The sequence below is a fragment of the Acinonyx jubatus genome, chromosome C1, assembly GCF_027475565.1.
Source record: "Acinonyx jubatus isolate Ajub_Pintada_27869175 chromosome C1, VMU_Ajub_asm_v1.0, whole genome shotgun sequence".
NCBI lineage: Eukaryota > Metazoa > Chordata > Mammalia > Carnivora > Felidae > Acinonyx > Acinonyx jubatus.
Window position 1 is genome coordinate 135,320,322 of NC_069381.1, and position 23,162 is coordinate 135,343,483.

General features: G+C 33.5%; 1 long non-coding RNA gene and 1 other non-coding gene across 4 annotated transcripts in view; both read right to left on the reverse strand.

Annotated features, from left to right (window-relative positions):
• LOC113598232 (uncharacterized) overlaps positions 1 to 23,162 on the reverse strand; it is a 451,524-nt gene that overhangs the window by 97,042 nt on the left and 331,320 nt on the right. The window lies entirely within an intron of this gene.
• LOC113598346 (U6 spliceosomal RNA) lies at positions 20,097 to 20,202 on the reverse strand. The gene has a single exon (XR_003419020.1). It is a non-coding gene; the product is annotated as a U6 spliceosomal RNA (small nuclear RNA).

Sequence of the window (23,162 nt, forward strand, 5' to 3'; positions counted from 1 at the left end):
TGGACTTCTATTTCTCACAGTGTTTTGTTTTGTTTTTTTTAATACTCTGAGGAATGTCACTTACTTTGTAAATTTAAAAGTCAATGTAGGATACATTTTATTTTTTAAGAATTCCCAAGAAAGTCAGAAACAAGTTACAATTTGCCACATTATGATAAGTACGAGTCAAGTTCAGTATCCTCTTAGCTTCCACCCACCCTCATCAACTTCCAGATGCACATTCTACTGCCAAAGCCGCTCCACAGCCTCTATTATGTGTTCCCTATAATTTAATATCTTTTGTACACTGGTTAGACACTGTTTGACACAAACATCTATACATAGTCTAGGGAAGAGACCACAGAATTCAGGGTCAAGCTGCTAATACTACTAAGTACTGCTAATTACTTCGAATATAAAGGTCTTCATTCTGGATTCTAATCCATTGCCAGAATAAATTTATTCTGAGAACAAGTCTTGGAGATATTCGAATAGCACTACATTTATGTGAACAATCCTGAAGTCCATAGGAGTCATATACTTCTGATTTACTTTTCAAAAATCTAGTATAAAATTCAATATATATAGTTCATATATATATGCAGATATATGTATGTATATATACAATTTAATATACAATTAAAATCACTTCTGAAAGAGAGATGACCTTGATCATTACAGGATACACTTTTCCTACAACATATACATATTAAACCATTACAAATGACTTATTCTAGGATAGAGTACACTACGTTTTCTAACATTTATTGCTAATTCCATTATTCACATCCCACTCATTAAATATAATTTGTACCATAATACACTAGGTGTTATAGAGAATATAAAGTAAGTTGCTTTTATGTTTGAATTTCACATAAAATAATTGGGTAAACAAGATGTCTGTGAGCTATTGTGGCCATAATATGTATTCATTCATCCAATAACGTGTATTCAGCTATAACTATCTTTTGTATGCTATCAGACACTAAAAGCAAATAGAGAGCTAGATATTATTTACTAAATGTTTCTATGACTGTGTATTACATAAATTAATTCATCTAGTTCTTTATCCTATCAGACAGGTACAGTTTTATGTTCCATTTTTTTGCAGATAAGGAAATGAGGCACAAAATGGTGAAATGCCTAGGACTGCATCACCTAAGCTGTAAGTGGTAGAGCTGGGGTCCAAACTTAGGACGTCCTTTCCATAATCCATACCTTTAGCTGCTACATGTTAATGGACCTTTAGATGCAAAAAAGGAGTCGTTCCTACTTTCAAATTTAAAACCAAAGCACAACGTTCTAGCTGCATACATGAATGGATTTGTACCTATTGGAGATAGGAAGTGAATTATTTCAGAACAGCATAAACAAAACTGCATTAGAGAATGATGCATATAGTATATATATGGCCCATGGATTCCTTCAGAACTTGAAAACTATTTCCAGGAGTAAAAACTAGACTATGGAAAGAAACATCTAAATTTCTAATTCAGGAGGACAAAACTGTTCTCAAAAATTAAACAGAGGAAGACTACGGCTTGAAAGCAATCTTGCACCACCAAAAGAACCAACTAGGATTACAGCCAGTAGAGCAGAATTCCTGGGCTTACAATGAATACTTGAGCCCACCAAATAAACTAAATCTACCATTCCTTGCCTTTTTAGACCTCTGAGTTCGTGTTTTGTAATGGCAAAGTTTGTCACAATCCAAGGACATATACACTAATCACTAGTGAGATATAAATGTATAAATCATGAAGGGTTTAGAGAGTAACACACTAAACTTAGTGTCTTCAGTAAGCATTTAACTTTGATTTACTAATATAGTCATCGCATGTTAATTGAAGAGTACTATTAGGTATATACAAGATATGAGTTAATTATATGTCACTTAAAATAATTATATCGAGGACACACATTAATGGATTCACTATTGGCTTATAGCAAGTATTATTAATGCATCCTGTGGCCAAGGCCATTTACAGTGACAACTGTTTATGGAAGTTTCCAATGCAGAAAAGGAGTTATGATCTGAGATCACTTAATCTTCCTTTTCCCCTAGTAAGTCAAGGGCTCAACTTTATGTTTGTGAATGTCCTCTTTCTCAGCCTTTTATTATTTTTATATTGTTGCATCCTTTTTACTTTATATCAAATTGTTTCACGTAGTTCTAAAACTTTCCATCTGCTACCTTTAAAAGGGAAAACCAAATCCTAGATCTTAAGGATTAATTCATTTATAATTTGGAAAAGGAAGCCATACATACCTGATATAGCCAAGAAGCAGCCAGCCTCTGGAGGGCAGCTAAACATTCAAGTTCTCTATGTCAGTGACACTTGTATTCTAGAATTCAAATGAAAATTTCCCCCAATAGTGGTTTGTAGCTATTAAAAATCATATTGTAGGAGCGCCTGGGTGGCTCAGTCAGTTGTGTGTCCAACTCGGCTCAGGTCATGGTCTCCCCGTTCATAAGTTTGAGCCCCGCATTGGGCTCTGTGCTGACAGCTCAGAGTCTGGAGCCTGCTTTGGATTCTGGGTCTCCCGCTCTCTCTGTCCCTTCCCCACTCATGCTCTGACTCTTTCTCTATCAAAAATAAATAAACATTAAAAATTTAAAAAAATCACATTGTAAAATAAAATTTGAGAAAAAGTAGACTATAAAATAGCATACATAATATTTTATTAAGAAACTATACACATATACATGAAAAATTACCAAAAACTCATATGCAAAATATTAACAACTATCATCTTTTTGTATGGGAATAACTGTTGTTTTTCCTTGTTCCTTGGTCCTTTACTATTTTAAAAGATTTTTTTAAATTTTTTAATGTTTATTTATTTTTGAGAGAGAAAGAGAGAGACAGAGTGTGAGTGGGGGAGGGTAGAGAGAGAGGAAGACACAGCATCTGAAGCAGGCTCCAGACTCTCAGCTGCCGCACAGAGCCCGACATGGGGCTCGAACTCACAAACCATGAGATCATGACCTGACCTGAGCTGAAGCCAGATGCTTAACTGACTGAGCCACCCAGGGATCCCTAAAATATTTTTTATTGAGTATGGAATACATTTATATTTCAATAAAATATTATTTTAGAAATCTATTAACTAATTCTCATTTACTTGCATCATTTGCTCTGCACTGTATGCAGAGTTATGTAGCTGCAATCCTAACTCATGTCTTTCCTCAGACCCACCCTTCACCACGCTGGGCTAATATCAAGGTCCTGTAACCAGGATTTTCTAACTGCAGGCTGTGAACCATCAGTTTAGTAGTCATAAGTGGTATTTTTTAATAGTATAAAATAGATAAAGAACAAAGAAGAAAATGTCAGTGTACATTGTGTAGTAAGAAAATACTTTTAGTGAAACTTTTCTCTGTGTTACATATATGAAAATATGTTGGTAAGCATGGTCAATGTATTTCTTACTACAGGAGTAGGTAAGTAGAATTTGAGAAACCACTGCTCCAAAAGAACCTATATAAACAGATGAAGAAATGAAAGCACAGAAGGATTAAAACAATTTCCTCTAGAGTTTGCCTAAGATATGCAGATTCAGAAGTAGTCACTTAAAACTGTCTAGTGGCTATCTTAATTGTGCTGCCGTTGGGTACATCAAAGAATGGCAGCTAACTACAATAAACATGCCCAGTATTTCAGAATTTTTTATCCTTTTAACTCAGAAGCCTTCCTTAATATGGCAAATATAAAGCACCCTAGAAGAAGAACAAAGAAAATATAATCATTTACGTAATTAATTTGATTACTTTAATAAACATTGTTTCTAGTCCCTATAAAAACGATGATACCAAAAAATCTATACTTTTCCTTCATTAGTATCAATTAGTAACATAGTCATTTCTCAATTATATCATTGCCTACCATGCATGTATCCAATAATCTAAAATTAAAATCCAGTATGCTATGCCATTCTCATTAAATGCCTTACATCTAATCTGTTGCACTTGAGCTACTGAAGGATATTGTTTTGGAAAGGTAATTAGCAATGTTATTTCTTACAACATTCTATCTGCTACAGTAGAGAGTTTTTGAGGAAACCAGCAAATATTCTAATTGAACTATGCATTTGATACACGCATTCACACCGATATTGTTAATTATTCTCTGTTTTAACTGGTCAATTAAAACTGTAAAAAGGATGGCCAGTGTGAAAGTAGTGTTTTTAAAATGTTGTCTCCCCATCATTTAACTCCAACAACTTAACAGTATTACTTTCACCAAGTGAATCAAGTGCTTCCATTTGGAAGCATATCTTTCTTAAAATGTAAAAAACAAGTAATAGTCTGTGTCATATGGTGACAAGTACAGTTCAAAGTACCATTATCACTGTTCTCGTGGTGATAATTAATCCTTTAGTCATTATCATAATGAAACCATGTTCAGAAAATGCTGATTGAAAAATTCAGATATCAAACACAAGTCACTCGTTGCCTATCAGCCAAATTGATTCTTACCCTTATGGCAGATTAGCACACAGTCTTCCAAATAATTTATCTAGCCTACTCCAAACTTTTCTAGGCTTCTTATGTTTCACTTCATGATTTTTTAAATGGCCTGCTCTAACATGAAGTACCAGCATTACACTTTTATTCCTTAATTTGTGATGGATCTTTCATCTTAATCAGAATCGTTTCCTGATTTTGTTTTTAATATGGTCTATATTCATTCCTTAACTGAAATAATTGGAATAAGTTTGCAACTATCTGTGGCCAATTAAGTCTGAAAACTTTCAAATTTCCAAGTATAACTTTATCAACTTCAAAAGAACTAACAGTCATTTTCACATTGCCCAATGAAACCCACAAGCAAAATTAATATTTCAAAAAGGCCTAACTCTGAATTCATCTAGGAGCATACAGGTACAGAATGAGATGCTGTGTTTTTTTTTTCCCCAACATGCAAAAACTCCAAATGCTACACATTATTAAGTGTGAAACAAGTTAAAATGAATGCCTTCTGATCTTTATCTCAAATTTCAGCTTGATGTCATCATGCTAGGCATTTCCACAAGGATGTCCTGTAATCATCTGAAAATATACTCAACTCACCCATTTTTATCTTAACTTTGTTTGTTTTCCTATCTCTTTTTTCCCCTACACTTCTCAAATTTCAAAACTTGAGTGTTATATTGAAATTCGTTTTTTTTTTGCTGCTATCACACCCAAATGGCATGCACAAGAGCACACACACATCCAGTAATCAAGTTATATACTACAATATCCTTTGACACTTTTTCCTAAGGTCCTGCTGAGTCATGAGCAGCATCACATAGTAAGAAACAAGCTAGAAACAAGTGAGCATTCAGAGTGCAGCACTAACAAGAATAAAGTATGAGTAGCTTGCGGAAAGGGGGCAGTGTCTGCAAGACAAATACTCTAGCTTCTTCAAAGGAAATCATACGTAAGGTTTATCCGTACAAGTACTTTTATACCATCATGCCCATTCAAAAAAAAAAAAAAAAAAACAACAACAAACACAAAAAATGAATTCAAATGGTTGGTTCGGTTGGTTCAGTTATACTAGTAGAGCCAATAAGAAATGAAAATTCTGTGATGTAGTTAACTGACTAGATGCCTCTAGCCTTAGGAATCAGAGCAGCAGACACTGTTGCAAGATTTCATATTCTTAACTTTAGAATCCTATAAAGATATCTCTATATTAACCAAGATCATATTTACTACACTAGAATGCCAGCAATACCACCACTTCAGGCAAAGCATCATTCGTAGGAAATTTGGACTGAGATCACTGCTCCTCCAGGAGCCATTTCTCTAGGGATATCTTCCCAAATCAAAGACTCGTTCAATATGCCCGTTTATTATCACAATCTAATAATGTTCTGTGTTGGCTTGTGGATTAAGACTGCTATAATTTGCATTTACATCTTTAATCATGCTGCCTATGATATTGATTGTTTAATGATAAAACTATTTCCTTAATTACATGAGACATTTAAAATCAAGGCTGAAAATGGCTATTGCTCTCTTGAATATGCTTATTCAACAATGCTAACCTCAATCTGTCCATTCATGCAACTGGAATTGTTTACTTGTGGAAGCAAGAAGTAGGAAGGGGTTCTCTCCAAGTCAATAGTAACTTTTTGTATTCTAAGTATTTCTTAGTTCTCTATCCTGTCTTTTGCATAGCCATATAGTCACACAATTTTGACAGTTCATTGGCTAGGCAATTAGGAACTGGCCATCCTGTTTTGGGGGTTAATAAATACTGCCAACTAATATAACACTACATGTTAACTAATTCAAATTAAAATAAAAACTTAAAAAATAAAAAAATAAAAAAAGTTATTGTCTAAAACATACTAAATCAGCTACTGGACACTTAGAACACGTAGAGTTGAAGAGACTGTCAAATTGGGCAGTTTGGGGAACATTATATGCTACTATCATAACTAATCGAAAGTCTGGAAGTGGGACTCGAATTATTGGCTGCTATCTTTTAGATGACTATCTTCCTTTGTTACTATTTAAAAAAATACAGAATGCCATTTCTCTTCATCTAAAACAATGTTCTTTCTTAAATCTAGACATTTCCTCGTGCTATTTCCCAAAATGACAAGATCTAATGTACTCTTGACTTTTCCTGCTCCCTTGCCTTCCAGCAACTTCCCCTAATCTGATTTTATTCCCTTTAAAAACATTATACCCCATATTTCTGTAGAGCGTGGACAGACTTAGCACTCTGTCACAGTCAGCAAATTCTTTTAACGGCTCTTAATGTGAACAATTATAGTGAACAGTGTGCTAGAATGATCATAATTAGCACCAATAAGTAAGGGAGTTGATGAACATGTAGAGCTTTTTCTCTTCCTCTTTTTTTCTATTTGGTACTCTTCCTTCATTTCTTTTGTCCTTTCCTTCTTTTTGTTTTTCAGTTTATTTATTTTGAGAGTGAGCAAGCACGAGGAAGGTAAGGACAGAAAGAGAGGGAGAGAGAAAATCCTGAGCAGGCTCCATGTGGGGCTCAAACTGCAAGATCATGACCTGAGCTGAAATCAACAGATACTTAACTGACTGAACCACACAGGCACCCCTGTTGTTTCCCTTCTTAAATTAGCACCAGAGCCTTTACTTGTAGCACAAAAATTTACGGGTCAGTAAATGGAGAGGTAGTATGTGGCATGAAGTGGCAGTGGTCTAGAATAAGTTGCTGGTGTCTAAGCAGAGCACAGAAGACATCCACGTGGAAGGGCCACCCAAGGGGAGATGTTAGATATCAAGCAGGAAAAGAAGGATAGGCTTACATAACAAAAGCCCCTCACTGCATACTGAAGCCCAAGCTGTATATGGCATGCAGGGAAGAAGTGCAATGCAGACAGTAGTTTAGATACTTATAGAGGCTTGACCAAATTAGTATATTGAGAATAATCGGAGGCAGATTCTCACTGTAGAAGAAGCCATTTTTACAAATATGGAAAAGTTAAAAAAAAAAACTGGAATAAACCCTATGGTAATGAATTGGAATTAGAGTCATTGATGGAAATACACATATCATGTGCATATACACAGCCACACATGCATACATACATACATATAGTTCTAAGCACAAAAATATAAATCTAAAAGACATGTTTTATATAGATCAATAATAAATATCAACAGAGTATATGTGTACTATATGCATGCACATGTGCGTGCACACACACACACACACACACTCCCTAGTTTTGCCCACTAATAAGACCTGAGAACAATGACACAACAAGGAATTATAAAGAAACTGGATCTTCTAAATATCACTTAGTAGTGAAAAGAGCCAGAGCACCTTGGAGAAATTGCTGTTTTCAGGCAAAGTGCATAAGCCAAGAAATCTTGGTCTACCAAAAAAGAGAAAGAAAAAAAAGCGCTCAAATAATACAGGACACAAAAATTAGCTTTTTGATGAGCTCCCATTGGTCAAGACAAAATAAGTGATAGTATTAATTAGAATACACTGAACAAAATAGGAAGTCATGATCCTATACACATACAAAAAATAAATGGATAAATAAACAAAGCAGCTCATGCTTGGCTCTATGAACTTATTAGATAGCATGAAAGTATATCCCACAAAACACTTATTAATTCCAAAGGTAAAAATGTACAGAGGACTCAAAAGATATGTAAAGAATCCTTTGAATAATTGTGCAAAACCACTGGTGAAACACACATAATATGCCTATTTTAGGAATCCTGGCAAACACACTTTGATCAATAAAATGAAATCCTCAGTAATGGGACAAATGAAAAATTGTGAGCCATTTAAGAGAATATGATGAAAAAAACAAAGTTTCGAGACTTTGATATTACCTTCAATGATGTATCACCTGGACCTAATCATGAAAAACAATCCAAATTGAAAGACATTCTGCAAAATAAGTAGCCTGTAATCTTCAAAAGGTCATGAAGGTCAAAGATTGAGGAACTGTTTTAGACTGAAAGAGACTAAGGAAATATAATAAATAAAAACACTACTCTGACCTGGATCCTCTGAGAATTCGATGAAGATGATACATCAGTGTTAAATTCTCGATTTTGATGGCTGTTTTTATTGTCATGTAGAATACAAACACGAAAACATTTAGGAATGAAGTGATATGAAGGCAGTAATGTACACTCAATTGGCACAGGAAACAAAAATGAAATTATTTATACCATACTTGTAACATTTCTGTAAATTTGTGATTGTTTCTATACCAAAAAATGAAATAACTTAAAGTTATGGAGAGAAATGAATAGAAGATAGTCAAAAATGATTATATGCTATATCAGGTTCATTGCACTACTTAATCTTTTTTTTTTATTTTTTAATATTTATTTATTTTTGACACACAGAGAGAGAGAGAGAGAGAGAGAGAGAGAGAAACAGAGAGACAGAGAGACAGAATATAAGCAGGGGAGAGGCTGAGAGAGAGGGAGACACAGAACCCGAAGCAGGCTCCAAGCTTTGAGCTGTCAGCACAGGGCCTTGACATGTGGCTCAAACTCAGGAATGGTAAGATCATGACCAGAGCTGACACAGCGGACGCTTAACTGACTAAGCCACCCAGGCACCCCTGCACTACTCAATCTTGTTTGTGTCTCTAAAAATCTGCTTATTACATCACATTGAAAATATCTGTGTAAGTGACTATTCGCCTGCAATCATATCTACTCTATGATATATATTTATAGCCCCACTGCTAAAAATGGCTCATAATTATGCTTGAATAGACTGTGTTTTGTTCATAACTAGTTTATAAACAACCTACCTTGGTTTGCCTTTTTTTCATAAGAGAGTTTTCAGAAATATATTAAAGAGGTTACAAAACTTGAAATAACTCTCAGTGCAGCACACAACACATATGTAAGCCAACAATGCACAGTTACGTGTTGGTTTCTTAGAATTATTCGGAAAATTCTTTCCAAATCTCACAAGCGCTCTGTGCCCTTTTCTAGAAAATAGCTGCATGAATCACTGAAAATTGTTTCTTAAAAAGGAGTCAGACATAATAAAAGTATCCCCCAACTTGTAAACTATACTGAAATACTCTAATGGTGAGCTTGCTTCAGTTGTGTCACACCAATCAGATAATATTCTTACTCTATTCTTCTTTTCACTAATTGGTAAAAATAAATGTTATTGGATTAGGTGATTTCTAAAATCACTACTTTATTATTTATGATTCTATTCCTTGTTTTTCTTGTTCAAAACTGAGGCAGCCAGGGCTCACACTACTAAAAGTCACATACACAGGGGAAAATGCTCACTTGCCTCTTGGACATGAAATAATCTCATGGCATGACTTTAATATAAAAATTTTAATAATAGCCGATTGTATGTGGATTCTTATTTGGATAAAACTCTATGTGTCTGATGCTTTATCTAAATACTATATGCGAAATGTCAAAACATGCAGAGGCTAGGATAACCACCTTTGCTTCCTATTGTATTTTTCACCTTGCAACTTGTTTAAACACAGTTTGCTATTTCCAAGAATAAAGAAAGTTTTCTGTCTTTATTTTACCTGTTGCTTACTTTAAGTTAAAATCTTTGCTTTTCTCACTGCAGCTTCAGTGGCTTGAGGAAAGATTCACTGGCTTAAAACTATTTTCAGAACTAATTTTGAGTGCTATTTCAATTTTCCCTACCCCCACCCCCACCTCCTGCATTATCTTTTCTCATTTCCATGGAATTTTTTATTCTAAGATACTGTGTAATATTAAATTACAATAATAGCAATCAAAGTCATGGGGAGCTAAAGGATTTTCGATTGCAGCCCATGCTTGGCTCTCAATAGCATGGCAGAAGGAGAGCCTGAAAAGCACAACAATTCAGAGAACTTGCCAGCAGACTCCACTGTCCTTTCAGTTTCTAATGACACTGAAGTACTTCCATGATTAAAATTTAAAGGCTTCCCAGTAACCAAGTAATTTGCCCAAAACTCCTTATCTAGCACTCACCAAGAAGACTCTGATTTTAATATACTATTAATCAAGCTCCAGCCAAGTTTACCACTGATACTTTCAATTATAGAGAGACTAGCTTCATCTCTCAGTGTGTATATATGAAGGGAATTTTTTTGTTTTTTCTGATTAGTCAGTTACCCAGCAATGAAATAAACTGCAAACTTGGTTTAGACACACATTACTAACACATGAGTTATAGATTTGATAACAACAAACCAAAACATTTTAAACTATTTTAAACTATTAATCATTTCTTAAGAATGATTACAAATCTGAATTCCTTGGTATTCATTGCTAACAGAGTTATTAATATTATAAAACACTAATGCATTCATTAAGACACATACTGAAACATACTTTAAAATATAAGAATCAAATAAGAAATTTATTTGAAAAAATAATGAATATATGCAAAGATTTCTCTATGGTTGATTCAGTGTTGTTCATAATACCAAATGCTTAGAACAATATAAATATTTAAAATAGAATGTCGATTATATAAATTATGGATCATTCCAAATAACTGAATAATATAACAGTGGATTTATAAAACTTTTTTTAACATGGGAAATATGTGTCTTTTATTAAGTAGAAAAAAGCCAGTTTATTTTGTTAAAATATGTGCAAACACACACACACACACACACACAAAACCTGTCCCTATAATCATCTCTATATAACCAGTACTTATGGTTTGATGATTATGAGTCCTATTTATTTTCTTAATTCTGCATTTTCAACATCAAATGCACATGCCTTTGTAACCAGATAAATGATAACTCATCTCATCCTGTGCTTAAGAAATCATCTATATAGCCAGGGAAAAATGGAAGTATGTTGTCCTCTCTTTTTTTCCTTCAATATTTATATGGTACCATAAATTACTATTATACCAAGTCATATAATTCTTTAAAAAACTCTGGATAGCCATTGTATTACATTTGTTTGTGACTATAACGTAGACTGTGTACATACAGCCTAGGGAATGGGGAAGATGATCACTAAGCTACCTTGGTCAATTAGTAAAAAAAAAATAAGAATTACTATTATTTTGTTGATTTAGTTTTCCATTGGTTTGCTATATGAGAAAGTTATTTGTAATATAATTAAAGCCAATGAACTTTATCATATTTCATATAAACTATAGAATGACTTCAAGTAATAAGTAACTATATGGCAGTATTTGCTAGTGAAAATAAAAGAAGATGAAATTTAAAATACTGATTTCCAAAGCTTGAGCTAGAAAAATTATATAGTATCTTATGTATTGTTAATAATGTAAATTACATTTTGATTTATACTTTCTAATGATCTATACAGAAGTACAGAAGAAAATAAATTTTCTGAAAAGGGTTTTAGCCAAAGAAATGAGCAACCCTAATTCTGGAGGCATATGGTCTTTTTACTGTGTTTCCGCTAAATTGAAATTAGAGTGTTATTGTTATTTAGTTACAAATGAGGTTTCTATAGGAAAAGATTATTCATCAATATGTTATTGATAGTAGCATATATCTGTATGGGATTTTACAAAGCTCTTTTAAACAAATCATTGCAACTAAATCTCGAAAAAAATCACCGAACTTCATATTAATAAGTATATGCAGATGAGAAAAATGTACATCAGACACTATGTGAGAAAATGTTCAACTTTACTAATAATGAGAGGTAAGCAAATAACAACATGTTACCTTTTTTTTAATGTATAATATTAAAATTCTATTTTGTTATTTTGATAATATTTGATGCTGTTGGAGATGTGATAATCTAAGTTTTCTCTTATTTCCAGGGAAAAGTATAATTTTGGAAAGAAAGAAGAATTGTGTACCAAATTTCAAAGTATTCACATCATTTGAACAAATAATCCCACTTCTGAGAATCAAGCCTAAAGAATCTGACTGAAATAAAGAAAAAGTTTATGAGTCAAGATGTCCATTGCTTTATTATTTATCACTAAAAGATACAACTTAATGTGTAGCAATAGCAAAATGGGCAATTAAAGTTAAAAACTGTAAGTCTAATAAAATTATATTAATAGCTATTTTTAACAGCAAGAAATATTTGACATTATATATTACTACTTATAGGGTATGGTAATTTGTTAAATATATGTGGAAAACAGGAATAAGATAAATCAAAATGTTAACTCTATAGTTATTTTGCAAAATTTTCAAGGTGATTTTTAAAATAGCCTTTGTTATAGATTTTAGATTTTTAACACTAGCAAATGTTGCTTCTTTAAAGAGAAAAAATATAACTAATTGTGGTTTGAAACTTTGAATGTCACCTAAACATTCACTGGATTGATTTTACAATGAGCTTGATTTGTTACTATTTATTCAACTGAAATCTTCCAAAGCATTTTATTTTCAACAGGACTGACACCAACAGAGAGATAAAATAAGACTTTCTACAAATAACAATTTAAAATATTTCAAAGATTTTTTTCCATTAATGTTATATTTATGGAAATTATATTTTGGAAAATTTAAATTTCATTATGAGGCCAAAAAAAGCAGTTGAAAAGCAATCCCTTTGCAGTTTTGGACATTTGTGATTTTAATCTTTATGATTAGAATTCTTTATTATCCATGTAATCATCATTTTAAAAATATTCTGCAGTAGAAAATTCATTAGACCCATCTCAAGTAGATTTACTTTTAAGATCTATACTAGGACAGGCATCTAAATGAATTTCACTTTTTTTTTCAAGTCTCTTTTTTTAAAAGCTATGGTCTGAGATAAACAATTTTCTTTTAAACTTAAATAATAAGGAGATGGAATGACATATTTTAACCAAATATAAATATGTTGTCCATGTGAACATACATACATGTAGTTAAAATACATACATGCATAATTTCCATATACCTGAGTACATACCATGAAATATTTTCTGTGCCCTTTCTAAGCTAATGCTATACAAAGTAAAAAAGGATTTAACTTTAGGTGAGCTTTTATTTGACATTGTAACAGTGTACAACCACCTGCATTTAATATTAGATGAAAAATCCTTAGTTCCAGTTATTAAAAATACCAACAAAAAAGTAGATTAAAATTAAACTAAAAACATAAGATCACAGATAGTTTGGACCACTTCTAACGAAAAGAATTACAAATTTTACAATTGTTATTTTCTGATTTTATTTTTTCCTTTAAGATACTGGTAACTTCGTATGAAGACCACAAAACAGATCTCTACTCATTCAGAGGTGATTTAATCATGTATCCTTCACATAAAGTCTTCTTTTTCACCCAGACCTTAAAATCTAATAACTACATAGTTAACTATTTTAAATTACTCTCCATCTCTAACTTCTTAGAAAGTTAGATTATTAGAAGCCACCAAAAGAGGCTACACATGTGTTTTAAATCTACGTATATAATAAACAAATAATTACACAAAGATATACACAAACATTGAGTAAATGGAAGTGAGCATATGTGACCTGAAAAGTAGTAAAAACTGGTTAATTAATTTCCATTTCATAAGGAAACCTTACTTCTCGTTTTGCCTCTATACTTGATTAAGACATATTCAAGTTGGGTATTTCATGAAAAATTTGAGTCTTATCAAATAAACCTTCACTAGTATGCAGGTTTACTCTTCATTAAGGGGATTCTCAAGTTTTACAGTGCTAAGTAAATCTTACAATAGAATATTTAAGCAATTGTCTACAGTCTAAAATAGTGTTGAGCTTCACTCTGCATTACCTTCCTAGAAAATGCACAGCATTAACCAATTCTTTTCTGTCAACTAGCAATTTTTGGCAGATCCCTTTTGCATGATTCATGAAGGACCAGTAAAAGGCTAATTGTTCAAATTAATTTGCGTAAATGACTAAGCAAGAGATAACAAAATTACATCTGCACTTGTTTGGCAAAGATTCAATAGCAGCGGCCCTGTACTGCCAGCTGCTTCCAGACAACACTCTTGCAGAAATTAAAAGCTACAAATATTAATTAATACACTTTTTTGGTACGTTAATTTGCACTGAAAGGTTCCGGAGTGCAAAACTGCTGAGAAGATGAACCATGATAATTAGAATTAATGGGATGGATGCATGTTTTTTGCAGCTGAAGTTTTAAAAACCCATGAATGGAACTGGGAACTTGAAACTGACATTCCCATAAATCTCTATGATAATGCAGCTATTAGTATTAGAAGGATTAAGTACTATGGCTCCAGAGTTATCCATCACATGACACATTATATCCCATCTGTCATTGCAGTAGCTAAGACATGATAGCCGTCCTTGAGGAAGCTGTATGAAAAGCTTTGGGAATTCAAGGAATTGTAGTGATGACTGTCAGACTACAAAATGAATAGCTCAAATCTCTGACTTCCAAACAGAAATAATAGCCAGCACTCTGTATTTGTCAGCTTAGTACTTTGCAAATACTCTCACTCTCATATTTGTATTTAAGTTTAGTTAGGCAATCTGAATTATAGATAGATGAGACTGGAAAAAAGTAGTACAATATCACAGATTTTATCTTTAATTCATGTATAACTTTAGGACTGTGAGTTCCCTGGAGAATAGTTTTTACTGATTGTATTATTAATTATACATAGAAACATCTTAGGAAAATCTTACTGTTGACATGCTAGTAAATATGCTGAAGTCATTCCTGATACAAAGTGACTAAGAAGTGAAAATTCAATGCTAGCAAACACTGGACCTTCAGTTTTATTCACTGATTTAAAACTTTTATGTAATTCATAGTTGGTAATAAAGACAGCATATTCTTTTCAACATAGAACTTCACAAAGATTGGTAATGTATGCTATGCAACTAGACATATATATGGATAAATTTAAATTTTGCTGCTTAAAAATCTTTTAAAAAAATGAAATGTACATGATTTTCAGAATAAATGCAACACATTTCATTATTTTGTACTTAAAAAGGACACAGTGCCTTAAAGCTGAAAGGTAATTTTTGTTTGTTTATTTTATTTAAAGTTTGAGAGAGACAGAGAGCGCACACAAGTGGGGAAGGGGCACAGAGAGAGAGGGAGACAGAGAATCCCAAGCAGGCTCCCACCATCCATGCAGAGCCTGATGCGGGGCTTGAACTCATGAACCACGACGAGATCACAACATGTCAGGTATCCCTAAAATTACAGCATTCTAATTTGGATCAGTTAGCACCTTCTAAGAATGTGCTAAGCATCTTGGAGTACTGCACATAATGAGAGAGTATAGGTAAATAAAAAAGAGTTTTAAGATTTAAATATATATACTGGATATTTAGAAAAGAGTATGCTTTAAATCAGGCTGGCCTTATGTACATGGGTGAAGAGAAAATTCTAAACCTAAAAAAAATCCTTCTCACTGATATCAAAAATTATACCCTAACATGAAATACATTTCATTGTATGGTTCTATTATGTATTCCATAGACAGCTTTCCCAGATAGTCTTTCTCTAAAATTTTGTGGAAAATTGTGTCTATTTTCCCCCCGCTGAAGAAATGCGTGATTGCATTATACACTATCTTCTTAAAAGTATTAAGATCCAAGTTTAAACTCAAGGTTTTGATCTCTGTTATACCAGATATATAATGATTGCAAGGAAAAAAAACATTTAAAATTGCTAACAGTCGTTTACTGTCCTGAGGAAGAGATTTCTATCCTTCCTTGACCACAATCTCCATAGAGAGTGCCAGGAGGACACTGATGTGATCTCAGACAGAAAGAGGTGTCCAGAAGTAGAGGACGGGATGTGGAATCAGAAGGCTGACAGGCCTAGGGCAAACCTTACCTAGTTTAGAGTTGTGCTCAGGGCCTGCATTGCTTTTGAAGAATGACAAAGAACATTAAGTAATTTATTCAGGGGGAAAAATTCATGCAGTAATGTAATAGTTTAAGTATTTGATGACTCACTGCAGTAAAGGGACTAGAGATTTGAGTTCAGAGAGAATGTCTCAGTGATAAGGCTGATGAAACGTTGTAATTGCCTTCAAGTACGGCAATAGAGCACGTTTTTCAGGGGATGAAGCAGAACCTTGTCACCTGCTTGCTCTACCAAAATAAAAAAATAATTTGAAATATTTTTCCCCAAGAGAACAGTTTATAGCTATGAAGAGAACATATTCAGTTACAGTAGATAATGTTTATTTCTAAATTATTTAAATGGCCAAATGGCAGGTAGAATGAAGGATTTTGTTAGAAAGGAGAGATAACGTGTCAAGGTGTTTGTCTACCCGACTGAAAAAATCTATGCAACACCTCTAGACTGCTACCATAGGATGCTGCCCACCATGGGTTGTCTTGACTATTTCCTAAGTATACTACGTTAGACTTAGAAATATGCCCACTCCACAACATTTGTTGCCCATCAGGATTCCTGTCTCATACCAAAAATTCCAAAAAAAAAAAAAATGTAAACATGTTATAAAATACTTCTTTGGAAAGTCAATAGGCTTTGTTTTATTTTTAAAAAAAGTAGTTTTTATAAGCCTTTTAGTAGTACACTTCTTAAAATGTTAAAACATGTGCTGTTTTCTTTTAGAATCAAATGCATGTTTTTAAAATATTTTACTAACGTGTTATCTTTTTGTTTGATGTTAAGATGTATCAATATTTTTAACATTCATAGTTGATTTGAGCCAATTAAGGTACTTTTCAGAGTAGTTGTTAAAACTTTTTGTCAGAGGGCACACAATATTTTTTTTCAATTGGTAATAAGTTTCTACACATATATGTAATTCTGTAACCATGGAGGCTCTATTATTTGCGGGTGCCAGCTCAGCACAATGCAAATACAAAGTTGTTTTATCGGTACAGAATTTTTGGTTCTTGTGTAAACATGAGTGCATTGCCTGAAAAAATGTTACCTATCTCTATCATCACTTTATTTGTAAGTAAATATTACAGGGGAAAGGCATGTATGAGGTAACATCAACCCAATATGAAGAAACCCTTATTACACAGAAAAATACACACAAATATACAAAGAAATCAAGTAGGTACTTTATTTCAAATAAATAGAGATCTTTATTTACTTGAAATAAAGTATCTACGTATATAATACCTACATGGCAAAGTGACAAAAGTTGAGAGAAAATACCTCTATAACAAAATAAACATAATTACAAAAACAAAGCCAGTGTTTTTCTAAATGATCAAATTCCTATCATCAGTATCCAATTTCCATTTTATTTTAATGTCCAATGAAGAAATAGTTTATAAATAAAACTAAGGAGACTTTTATTACAAAAATCTAACGCAGTAAGACAATTTTCCTGCACCTATTTTTTTAATATCATAGTTTTATAAATCAAACAGATTCAGTTTTACCCAACCTGGAAGATCATCTACAATAAAATCAGTAAGGTGAAGAGCAGCAAAACTATATGACCCCAAAATATGCCACTCTGGCTTGGGAATTATTTGAGTTGAAGGCAATCAAGACCCAGTTGATGCAAGAAAAACTTTTACCCTTCCCTTGAATATTTAAAGGAATTTAGATAGGAAGCCTTGCTCAGAGAAACAGCTCTGAAGGACCTATTTTTACGGTATGGCAAACATCTACTTACCAAATATCTGTTCCTTCTATCATCTTTTGAATTACCTTCCTCCTCTTTGAAGCCCCAGGCCTCTATCCCATATTTTAGCTCAGAATGGCATATAAACCTCAAATGCCCAACATGCCTTTGGGTCTCATTGTCTTTGTGGGGCCCCAAAAGAATGTAATTAAATTTGTTTTTATCCTATTAGACTGTCCTATGTTAATGTGATTATTAGATTAGCCAAAGAACCAAGAGAGGTAGAGGAAAAAATATTCCTCCCCAAAAGAAGCTATCCATAAATGGGTATCATATAAATTCTCCCTGCCTGGTAACTTCCACACAAATTTTTATTGTTTTTATGAAAGAAAAGGAATAGTACATATTCCACCAGTACATGTCTTCCACCTAAAATGCAAATCAAAACCACAATGAAATACTACCTCACACAAGTCAGAATGACTAGTATCAAAAAGACAATAGCAAGTATTACCAAGGATGTAGAGAAAAGAGAACCTTTAGTGCACTGCTGGTGGAAATATAAATTGGAAAATACTAGGGAGTTTCCTCAAAAAACTAAAAATAGAATTACTGTCAGTTCCAGTAATTCCATTTCTGGGTATTTACCTAAAGAAAAAAAATACTAATTTGAAAAGATATATGCATCTCTATGCATATCACAGTGATATTTACAATAGCCATGATGTAGAAGTAACCACTGATAGAAGAATAAAGAAAATATAGTATATATACACCATGGACTATTATTCAGCCATAAAAAAGAATGAAATCTTGCCATTTTGTAACATAGAGGGTATTGTGATAAGTGAAATAAGTCAGACGGAGAAAGACAAATACCTTATGACTTCACTTATATGTGGTATCAAACAAAATAAACAGCAACAGAAAAGAAAAACAGACTCATAAATATAGAGAACAAAGTAGAGATTGACAGAGAGGAAGGAGGTGGTGAGATTGGTGAAATAGGTGAAGCAGATTAAGAGGGACAAAATTCCCATTATAAAATAAATAAGTCACAGGGATAAAAAGAACAGCATAGGGGATACAGTCAATAATACCATAACAACTTTATATGGTGACAGATGGTAACTACACTTACTACGGTGAGCATTTAGCAATGTATATAATTGTAGAATCACTATGTTGTACACCTGACACATGTTGTCAACTGTACTTCAGTTAAAAACATAATGAAGCAAATCAATAAATAAAATGCTTTCTGAACAAATTTCTGCCTTTTTGAGGCCTCAGCTTTAAAGGAACAATGTATATCCTTTGACAATTACACAACTTCCATTAGCCATTGTACTTTCAAGTAATCTTTCTGACCTGTTCCCTCTTGCTCTCTGCACAATTTATAGAGCAATAAAGTATGCTCCACTTTGGGGTATTTATTATTTTATTAAATGATTATTGAAATAATTTGTTCTTATTTTCCATCAGTCTTATTATTATGCTGCCATAATAAATTAGATTATAATATCTTCAAAGACAGGGTCTCATACTCATATGATCTCATACTTCTTAATATCCACCATAATCCTTAATGTGCTTGTTTGGATTTGATTTATCCAGCATTTGGAAGGGCTTCTAAGCTTACACTGATCAACTCCCTTCTCTGGAAATTTCTGTTATTAAAAGCTGTCCTATCCTCACTGGCACATAAATGTAACTGTAAGGCAGAAACTTGTCTCTCATGCTTAGGTACGCACCATAGTCACGCAAAAAAAATCAGATTTTTTCCCCTCAGAAATTGGAAATTTGTATGTTTTGTGTGTTTATTACAAAGCTACTTTTAATACTTTGGGGGTGAGCCTCAAAGTATTACAAAACACTGGGAAGAACCCCCTCACTCCCAGGAGTGACTCAGAAGGAGAGAGGCTGAGAAGTAAGCACTAAAATTCAGGGAAAGGGGATGTCACAGTGGTGGCACATGTGAGCACTACAGGAGGACATGCTAGCATGGTGTGACACAGGCTAAGTAAGGGCAAGAGGGTTGGACATGAAGCCACAAAGCTACCTGGGCTCCTCCTTCTCATTTGTATTTTTCTGCTTCTTCTCATGATCTCAGAGTCCCTGTGCTTACAGGTGACAGTAGAAAGCCTGTCACCTCAGAAAAATATGGAACATGCCGTGAATTGGTAGGTCATCTTTGTGCAGGGGCCATGCTAATCTCTGTGTCATTAGAAATTGGACATTTGTAACTAAGGAGCCAAGTTTCTAAAAATATTTAAACTTTTTTTTAATGTTTATTTTTTTTTGAGAGAGAGAGTGAGAGAAAGAGAGACAGAGTGTGAGCAAGGGAGGGTCAGAGAGAGAAAGGGAGACACAGAATCTGAAGCAGGCTCCAGGCTCTGAGCTGTCAGCACAGAGCCTGACATGGGGTTCGAACCCACAAACTGTGAGATCATGACCTGAGCAGAAGTCATTCACTTAACCGAGCCACCCAGGCACCCTTCTAAAATTCTTTAAAACTGTGTCAATTTTACTACAAAACTTTAAACAGAATATCTGTGGAAGTTTCTAGCTGAGGTTCCCCGATCTGGATTCTTGGTTTTTCACCTTCTTCTTGATTTTACAAGTTGGCTACAGTTGGGGTTTTTTGTGGTTTCTAGTTGTGTATCCAGTTACTTAGTATTCTCACAAACTTAACATATACATATAGCAGTACATTCACTGGAATCAGCATAAAAAAAACCCTGAAGTTAGAATCTTGGCTCCAAAATAAGGAATATATATGGCCTTTACAAGAAATTTTAAGAGAAAAATAATAGTAATTTATCAAATTCCTTTCTATAAATGAACAAACATACCCATTTTGCTATCTATAAACAAACTAGGACCAAAATCATGTGAATAAAATATGGAAAACATCTTTGAGTATGAGGTGCATCAAGTTTTATTACAATAATTTAATAAAAATAATCAGTCTATTAAAATATATTTGAAGAATCCCATATATGTTTGCTTCATTCTTCTGCCCATCTTAAGTTTCCAGTAGGTATGCAAGTTTTCTTTTCCCTGCTAGACTTCTCACACCCACATCAAAATAAAGCTGTCTTTAGGAAGTGATTTTATCATCCCTAAATTCATTTCATTTTCAATGATAGATAATGAAACATATTTTGTTTATGAAAAGTCAATGTCCCCTATCTTAGAAAATTAAGACTACACTATCCCATTAGCAAATGGGAAAAAATAGTACAACCATAAGGAGGTCAAATGATACCTTTGGGATTTGGTTAACAAAAGTACTTTAAGGGAGAACATCTGTCATGAGAGAGACAATTTCTTTTCGTAAGAAGCACATAGACTCTATACGGTAGAAAAATACTTTATTCATAAGGAAGCCAGAAAGAGTAGAAACAATTTACCTGTGAGTCTATTTCTTGAACCTTTATTATTCTGGTTTCTTAAATAATGTTACTAAAATTGGTATTTAGAAATAAAAAGACAGGTTTCACACACAGTGAATAAGGTGATCACTCCAGGGAAGAAAATATTCGACATGGCTATGTATAAATTGAATAATATATTAAGAATTTTGATATTATGAATAGAAGTGACATTTTAATGCCTAGTAGTTTCTTGGAAAGCAGCATAGAACAGTGATGAAAAATAAGAAGCTTTAAATTTCTCCACCAACATGTGGCTACATTAGAATTTTAACAATCAAAACATCTGAGGTTTAGTCCAGGTAGAGAGACTAGTTGTAGGATACTAGATGGAAAGGCTAGAAAGGTACTGTATTTCTTTAATCCAATGCATTGTGACTGAATGATCTGCCACAAAGCCTTTGGCAACTGTTCCTTTGAAGTTCATCTTACAAAAGGAAAATGAATGAACCCTGCTTACGACTTACTAGTAATAACTCACCCTAATCTTGCCAAGGAAAGATCTACTACCAGGTTTCTAATAATCTTAGGTTTTTGTCATCCTAACTCCTTGCAAAGAAAAGCTTTTATTCTTTGAAAAAACATTAGAATAAAATTCCTTGTGAGATTACTTTACATTTCCTATTCATAGGCCCCAAATAATAGCACACCAGAGTAACAGCAGCAGCCTAATATGTTTACCACGTGTCTGACTGTTGATTACCCTTTATTTAGAAAAATGTACTTGAGATCAGGTATGGGTTTTCTACAGCCGTGTGGCAAAATGGAAAAATCATTGTTCTGGGAGTAAGACTCCTCCAAAGGCTCTTGGGTGATCTTGAAGAAGTCATTTGAATTCCCCTTGGCTCACTATATGAATTCAACATATGGGGCCATGAAAACGATATTCTCACCACCTCAATAAGATAAGTATAATTAAGATTGAAAGTTGATTTTATCTATTCAAAGGAAAGATAAACATACCCCCCAAAATTGCTATTCCCATCTATTGGAATAGATAATTGAATTTGCATGCGGCTTACTCTGGATGATTTAGAAGTAGAGGTGAGGCTCCAAGAAACAGGCTAAGTGAACAAACATATTGCCCATGTTTTATTTCACATAACAAACATTAGCTATTGTGGTGGCTGACTCTCCTTTTTGGGGCCCGAAAAAAACAGTTTACACTGCTTCTATACAAGATTTTCACAACCAGGTTTTATGTTTTTATCATACGGAAAAGCTGCCGGAATAGCTTTGATATCATAAACTGCCAATGAGTGTGAGGAACCTAAATGGTCTTTTTTTTTTTTTAAAGGAAGTGGCATATGGGAAACTAGAAAGGGAAGTAAGAAAGAATACAGAGAAGGAAAGTAAAGACAAGGGGAAATACCAGGGTCTCCAGTTACCAGGTAGCATGTCAGAAATATTAGGAATTCAATCAGAATTTTTAAATATTTTTTCTGGAAATATTAATAGGATAAAATGCATACGTTTTTTGTCATATTTCCTTATGTTCTTTTCCTCAACATTAGTCTACCATCCATAAATAAAAAATAATATATCACTGACCAAAAGCCAGGATCTGGATTGCTCAACAGCATTGAAGACTAGAGAGTGGTTGTTGTATGCTTGTCATCTTTAGTCTATTTCTAAGCTTGATGTAGAAATACAAACACATATCGCTGAACAAAGCCTTAGTAAGACACAACTGTGACTCAAGTTGTCCTTTTGATTCAACACCTTCTGGTGAGTAGATCTAGCCAGAAGCAATGCAAACTGGGATTAAGAAACAGGACCAGCTGTC